We start from the raw sequence: 6,968 nt of genomic DNA on the forward strand, positions 1-6,968 counted from the left end.
TTTTCATGTGTGTGTTAGCCATCTGGATGTCTTCTTGGGAAAAGTGTCTATTCATGTCTTCTGCCAATTTCTTTACTGGCTTATTTGTTTTTTGAGTGTTGAGTTTGATCAATTCTTTATAGATTTTGGATACTAACTCTTTATCTGATATGTCATTTGCAAATATCTTCTCTTATTCACTTGTTTGCCTTTTAGTTTTGGTGAGCGTTTCCTTCACTGTGCAGAAACTTTTTATTTTGATGAGGTCCCAATAGTTCATTTATGCTTTTGTTTCCCTTGCCTCCAGAGACATGTCTAGTAGGAATTTGCTATGCCCAAGGTCGCTACCTATGTTTTCCTCCAGAATTTTGATTGTTTCAAGTCTCACATTTAGGTCTTTCAACAATTTTGAATTTATTTTTGTGGATGGTGTAAGAAAATGGTCCAGTTTCAGTCTTCTGCATGTTGCCATCCAGTTTTCCCAGCACAACTTCTTGAAGAGACTGTCTTTTTTCCATTGGACGCTCTTTCCTGCTTTGTTGAAGATTAGTTGACCATATGGTTGTGGGTCTGAGTTTTCTATTCTGTTCCATTGATCTATGAATCTGTTTTGACAGTACCATTGTGTCTTGACTACAGTTTATAATAAGACTTGAGTTCTGGAATTGTGATGCCCTAGTCTCACTTTTATTTCTTTATTTCTTTTTAATATAATTTATTGTCAAGTTAGCTAACATACAGCCTATACAGCGTGCTCTTGGTTTCGGGGGTAGATTCCCATGATTCATCGCTTACATACAACACCAGGTGTTCATCCCAACGAGTGCCCTTTGCAATGCCCATGACCCATTTTCCCCTCCCCCCCTTCCCCATCAACTCTGTTTGTTCTCCATATTTAAGAATCTCTTATGGTTTGCCTCCCTCCCTCTCTGTCACCATATTTTCCCCTTCCTTACCCCATGGTCTTCTGTTAAGTTTCTCAAGTCCCACATATGAGCGAAAATGTATGATATCTGTCTTTCTCTGATTGACTTATTTCACTTAGCATAATGCCCTCCAGTGCTTTTCTTTTGTAGGATTGCTTTGGCTATTTAGAGTCTTTTATGGTTCCATACACATCTTAGGATTGTTTGTTCTAGCTCTGTGCAAATCTGTAGATTGCCTTGGGAAATACAGACATTTTAACATATCCCTACTTTGAAACTAATACGGTTCCTTTGTTCTTGGAGGCTTGAAGAGCATCAATCACTTTCATGATTATAGGCAGAGTATTCTAAAGTAATGTTAGTTAAAGCACATTTCCTATCTGTAATTCAGTTTTTCCATTGGGAAACGCTTTTGAAATAAACAGGGATATTGTTAAGGTGAGGTCATTTGGAAATGGAGTAAAGTTCAGAACCTCTCAATTAAACATTAGGAGTCTCTGTTAGAAACTAATATTAAAGAAAAATACCATCTTCTACACCCCCATTTTCTCATTTATTAAAGCGAGCTACCATATGACAATTGGTATTTTCTTATTTTGATTCCCACTTTTCCTTTACTCAGTATTTAGACAATTTAGAATATGTTATTTATTAGATTATAAGGGATGAAGTCAATAATAAAGATTGTCAATTAATCTCAGAATCCACAGTGCAAGTGTGAAATAACAGAAGATATCCAGAGGACACAAGGAGAATATGCAGACATTTCCTGGTTGCAGATGACTTTTACACTGATGACTTGACTAATTTATCCCATCTCAATTTATTATATGCTTCATATCCTTCTCATGATGCATGTTACCATATCATTTTTTTTCCTTTTTTTTCCCATTTCTCATTTGTAAGCCTTTATTTTTTTCTAACTTTACTGAGAAGTAATTGACAGGTAAAATTATAAGGTATTTAAAGGGTACATGTGGTGATTTATGTGTGTGTGTATATATATGTATATATACATAATAAAAATATATATTTCTAATATATATATATGAAAAGATTCCTCCCACTAAGTTAATTAGCATATTCATCAACTTGTATATTTCCTTTTTTTTAGTGAAAATATTTAAGTTCTACTCTCTTAGTAAATTTTAGATTTCAATATTTGTTATCAACTACTGTTACCATGTTATTCATTAGATCCTCAGATCTTATTCAACTTATAGCTGAAAGTTTGTGCCTTTTCAGCAAACTCTCTTTATTTCTCCCACTCCCAGTCCCTGGCAACAACTTTTCTACTCTATGAGTTCAATTTTTTGTCTGTGTTTTTGGATTCCACATATAGGTGATACCATGTACTATTTATCTTTTCTGGATTATTTCACTTAACGTAATATCCTCCAGATTCATTCCTGCGATGCAGAAGGTAGGATGTCTTTTTTTTTTTTAAATGTTGAATAATATTTTGTCTATATATTAAATTTTCTTTATACATATACCCATTCAAACACTTAGGTTGCTGCCATACCTTGGTTATTGTGAATAATGCTGCAGTGAACAGGGGAGTGCAGATATCTCTTCAACAAAACGACTCTGTTTTCTTCAGACATATATCCAAAAGTGGAATTGCTGTTACGTATTGTTATTATTTTATTCCATTTTTATTATTTTGAGGGACTTCCATACTGTTTTCCATGGTGGTTAAACCAATTTACATTTTCACCAAAGTGTATAAAATTAATAAAGTACATAATTATATTTTTTGTGTGGTCTTTCTGTTTAGTATTGTTGTTCTTCATTTGTATTATACTGTTATCTTGAAGAGTATAGCTTCTGTCACATCTATATAGTTAGCATATATCCTCAGTGACAAATAAATACTTTTAAGTGAATATAATTATGTACTTCATTAATTTTATATAAAAATATTTTACATAAAAAGTATAGGTTGCTATGGTAGGGCTTAAAAGAAAAATGTACTTTAGACTCACAGATCAGAGAAAATCTTTCTGAAGAATTTATAACTTTTAAAAAAAATTTTAAATGTTTATTATTGAGAGAGAGGCAGAGTGAAAATAGGGGAGGGGCAGAGAGAGACAGGGAGACACAGAATCTGAAGCAGGCTCCACGCTTCAAGATGTCAGCCTGGAGACCAATGCAGGGCTTAAACTCACAAACTGAGATCATGACCTGAACCAAAGTTGGACACTTAACCAACCGAGCCACCCAAGTGCCCCAAACATTTATAACATTTTAAATGACTTGACAAATAACCCAAAACTTTCAGACAACAGTAGCAGGGTGGTGAAGGAAGAGAGCATTCCAGACAAGAGGAACAGAAAAACATGTGAAAAACTCCTCTGTAGGGAAAGATGTTCATCTGTTCAGAAAAGCCAGAGTAGATGCTGTGAGGCACTATCTAGATTTCCCCTTCAGGTTGGAAGTGCAGGTTCCTGCCTCTTGTCACAGTTTCGTAACACTCTGAAAGGCCTTTCAAGCTCTAGAGTGCCCACCGGGACAAACTTGGGCTTTGTTTTTAAATGTATCCTTGTTCAACTTCTGCCTAGAACTTTGTTTCCTTCACTTCCTTTCAGCTTCAATAAAACTCCTAAGCACATGTATCTCTCTCTCAGAGTCTATTTCCAAGAAACCTGACCCAAGATAGGAAAAAGTTCATTTTTACCATATGACAGAAAGGGTTAGAGCAGTTTCTTATGTGGACACAGTTAGGCAAAGCCCATGTTAAGATAATGCATTTTGTTCTAGTGGAACAGAAGAGGCCATTTTAAAGGTTTTTTGAACATCGGACTTAGCAAATATGATTTAAAATAATGACTCTGGACAATGTAGGGAAATAAAATGGGAAAAGCTTTCTTTCCACATATGGATGTAAAATAAAGGAATTGGAATGCTTTTCCTCTCATGATGATATTGTAATTTTAACACAGTGTGGTCCTTCATACTTAGAATTCTCACTTATTGCCTTTATCAGAACAAGAATAAAATTATTTCATAAATGAGTTTTTCAGTTCCTTGGAAAAGCTTCAAGTTTTCTAACTGTGAATTCTCAAGAGCTATTATCATGATTTTGAATACATAGTAAATGCTCGATACTGAAGTTAAAATAAAAGTTGCCTTGGGCACATGAGTAGCAAGAAAGGCGTTGGCTCTCTCCAGGATGCCTCATCTGTCCTCATCATTTCTGAGTGTTCACTGCAGCTGCCTGTAGTCAGTTCCTTAGCCTTGGCAAACATAAGGATTGGATGTATCAACACACTAAGAATAGACTTGTCTCGTGAGAGCTGGCTCATATTAACCAAGCCCCCAGAGACAGATGTTTAATGCCTGAACTCAAAGGTAGATCAGCACATTTTCTCTCCTTGAGCAAGCTATACTAAAGGCCCAAATATGACTAAGATGCTATCTGTACATGTGCTAGTCTAAAAGTCAAATTACAATCAGAAATGTGTTTGGTAAGCACAGAATCAGAAAAAAGGAAAGTCACTGTGATCTGAGTGGGTAAAAGCGTCATTCTAAGACAACCTGATTCATTCACATCCAAAATAAGGATTTTCCTGCTTATTAAGACAGCAAGTATCTTGGTGCTTAAATAAGAATGTGCATAATATGACTTCCTGATGTTTCCAGATTCAAGTAGAGTCCTCCTTAAAGAAATATACTTTTTCTTAATTATGTTAATTACTTTAATGAGGTTTTAGTCAATTCTTGCTAGAGTGCTTTCATACTTTTAGAATGATTTTCTCCTCTCTCAGACATAACTCTATGATAATTTAATAATTTAGCTCAAGATGTTTATGTTATTTTTGTTATTTCAGGGAAAGGAAGTTTATTACTTAGGTAGAAGCTAATTTTTTGTCATATTTTACTACCATATAGTGATTCAACTCCAATACTTAAAAGTGACAATTCTATTCTATAGCAGACAATACCTTTTGAAATCCTTGTGTTAGGAGCTAATATTGGGTAACAGTATTAATTACTCAGATGGAAAAAGAGGGAGGGAAAGAGCTTCTCTATAGAGTAGCACATTATTTATTGAACATTAACTTGCTGAATTTATTATTGGTTAGGAAAGCAGTACCTATGCAAAGGCTTAGAGAGATAGGTAGATTAAAAACATGGGTTCCAGAAAAACTCTTAAAAATTATGCAGTTGATCCTTTTGGCTTCTAAAATTTCCTTTTATTGCAAAAGTGAGAAAAATGATCGGGCTGTAGTACACTATATCTATTTATGCAAGATAATTAAGTTATCGAATATAGATCTTCTGTAACCAAGTTGAAAATAAAGTAGAATTCCATCCTGTAAGCTTAGACAAATGTGTTATTCTCAATAAGGTCAATAATGAATTTGGACACGTTCAATATTTCATTGATAAATTTTAATTTTGTCCAGAGATTAAAGAAAGACGTCCCTAGTGAAAGCAAAGCAGCTAGAAGCATAGCAGTATGGTGGATGAAAATAAATAGGACAAGAAAGACTCTAGTTCTATAATGACTGGGTGACCTGGAGTCAGCTAGTATTTCTGATTAGCAGATTCCCTGATATAAAAGAACGATAATAAAATGTACACCATCCAAACACTTTGCTTATGGTGGCTTATGGTGCTTATGTATCCTTATTCAACTTCTTCTGACTAAACCTTTCCTTCCTTCACTTCTTTTCAGCTCCTAAACTCCTAAGCACATGTCTCTCTCTCTCAGAGTCTATTTCGAAGAAACCTGACCTAAGATAGAAAAAAGTTCATTTTTACCATACAACGGAAAGGGTTAAAGCAGGGTGATATGTGGGCACAGACAGGCAAAGCCCATGCTAAGATCATGCATTTTGTGAAAAATGAAATAATGTATGTGAAAATAAAGCCCAATACAAATGTTAATGGAATGCATTATTATTAACATTTTATAACATATATATTTTACATGATCATAGTGACAAAAATAATTACTAATATAATAATAACATTCACAATAGTATTACTCGTAATAACAATGATAAATTCAGGACATCTGGAGTATCACAACTCCAAAACTATTTTTCATTAAATAGGAAAATGAGATAAAACTAGAATAAGTAGAAAGTAATTCTTTCCTTTTTTTAAATTTTAATGTGTGTTTAATTTTGAGAGAGCGAGAGAGCGAGAGCACGTGCACAAGCAAGGGAGGAACAAAGAGACAGGGAGACAGAGGATCTGAAGCAGGGTCCACAATGACAGCAGAGAACCCGATTCGGGGCTCAGACTCATGAACGTTGAGATTATGACCTGAGTCGAAGTCAGACGCTTAACCGACAGCCACCCAGCCCTCCCCATATTGACTTTTTCTTCATTGTCAAAACAAATATTTGAAAATTAAGCCTCTTGCTTCTTGATGTTTTCAAAATTAGGCTCTAATTGGACAAGCATATTTATAATAAAAGTGAAGAATATTTATGTTTAATTATTTTTGTCATTTGTCTTGGTTTTATTTATGTTCATTTTGTTTTTAGATTAAAATTCAAGAGCAGAGTGCAACACTGGATCTGGCACCAATTTAACAAGATTAAAGCTTTAGGAGAATGGACAGTGAGGTCCAGAGAGATGGAGGGGTCTTGGATTTGATTGTCGATGCTTGGCAACAGACAAGCTGCCACATGGGGACGTTGCAATACTTCTGAATGAGCTTCCTGAACCTGAACAAGACAACAGCTGCACCACAGAATCTATTAAAGAACAGGAAATGAACTGACATAGCTTTATAGTATCTCCATGAGAACATTCCACCCCCCAACCCCCCACCATAAGAAACTAACCCTTGGCTCCTTTCCCATGGATGGGTATTTTTATTTTTTTAATGTTTATTTATTTTTGAGAGAGAGAGAGAGAGAGAGAGAGAGAAGAGGGGAAGGGCAGAGAGAGATGGAGACAAAGAATCTGAAGCAGGCTCCAGGCTCTGAGCTGTCAGTAGAGATCCCAGTTCTTGGCTCGAGCTCAGGAACCATGAGATGAAGTCAGACGCTCAACTGACTGAGCCACCCAGGTGCCCCCTTGGATGGATATTTTAAAAAT

General features: G+C 35.3%; 1 pseudogene; it reads left to right on the plus strand.

The window, feature by feature from the left end:
* Positions 1–6,478: 6,478 nt before the first annotated feature.
* Positions 6,479–6,703, plus strand: LOC125921616 (anaphase-promoting complex subunit 13-like; annotated as a pseudogene).
* Positions 6,704–6,968: the final 265 nt, after the last annotated feature.

This window comes from Panthera uncia, chromosome C2 (assembly GCF_023721935.1).
Source record: "Panthera uncia isolate 11264 chromosome C2, Puncia_PCG_1.0, whole genome shotgun sequence".
Taxonomy (NCBI): Eukaryota; Metazoa; Chordata; class Mammalia; order Carnivora; family Felidae; genus Panthera; species Panthera uncia.